Below are 1,288 nucleotides of genomic sequence, written 5' to 3'. Positions count from 1 at the left end.
GACACGGTGCAGTCGTAGACGTCGTCGTCGGTTAGACGACACTCGCACGGAGCGGAGACGGAGCCACCGGCGGGAGTCTGCGCGCACGCAAGAAGTATGACGTAGACGAGCCGCATGACGCGAACAGACGTGACGCAACTCGCTGGCGTACCGTCACGGCAGGACGCGCCGACAAACTCCAGCGACGAGAAGCGATTGATCGGTTAGTCCGTGAGAGCGCTCACTTCATCGCATGACGTCACTGCATTGCAAATGGCGGCGCCGTGATGATCGCCGGCTCTCGTGCACTTCTTGCTTCGCCCTCACTCGCAGACGATGCCCATACACAGTCACCTTCTACTGAGTTCACAGCGGAATTGTTTTACGTACCGAGGTCGCGTTGCCAACGCCGCCCGTCTACGCTGTAATAAAAACGGGCATTGTAAATAATCGCTGACAAACACATCGCGATGATGTGGAGACGGTATCGTGTTACGTACACACGGGATCAAGCCGCTGATGCGTAGCCTGCGGTTATCGTTAGTGTGGGATTTTTTTCTGGCAACCCCCTTTTCCCATACGCAACGCGTACAGTTGTATCAAGAGTAGATAATAACATCTATGTTATCTAAATCTATCTATGTAACTAAATGTTATTATCTACTCTTGGTTGTATGTGTGCTCACATCCTGGTGTGCAGATAGAAGTGCTGAGACTGTTTCCTCCGGCTATGATTATAACGCACATGTGTCGTTATCTGAAACAAAAATCTGTGTTATCAATCCGGAAAGTTTATTCCCACCGTCTACGATCAGATAGTACACTACACATCGACAACAACCGAGTAACTTTACACCACTCACTAAAACTGCAAACAATGCAGCGGCGCACCAGTCAAGCGAGACGGTCCCACGCGATCTAGTGTGTATAATCTCACAACATGCGTTTTCTTGGAATTTTAACGCTTTTCCGGGTGCACTGTGCGCCAGTGGCGCTTGTAACTAGTTTAGTTAGCCGCGTTACAAAGAGGTTTGTTAGTAATGTTCGCATACAGTACTGAACGTACAAAATGTAAAACTGTGAACAAATGATCTTACGTGACCCAGAAATTCCCGTGTGCATTAGTGCTGGTAACTGAGCTAACGTAGAGCATCTATGTCGTGCACATATGCTGCAAGCACTCAAGTATAAGTCCGCTCTCACGTGTAAGTCAGCAATGTACATGCGGTGGCCGCGTGACCGGGAAAAATGATGACGTACGTGTAGATAGCGTAATATCAGGACGTGATACGTGTTGTCATGCTGGTAG

This window comes from Priapulus caudatus, unplaced genomic scaffold (genome assembly GCF_000485595.1).
Source record: "Priapulus caudatus unplaced genomic scaffold, Priapulus_caudatus-5.0.1 Scaffold653, whole genome shotgun sequence".
Lineage (NCBI taxonomy): Eukaryota > Metazoa > Priapulida > Priapulimorpha > Priapulimorphida > Priapulidae > Priapulus > Priapulus caudatus.
This window is presented reverse-complemented; position numbering follows the sequence as displayed.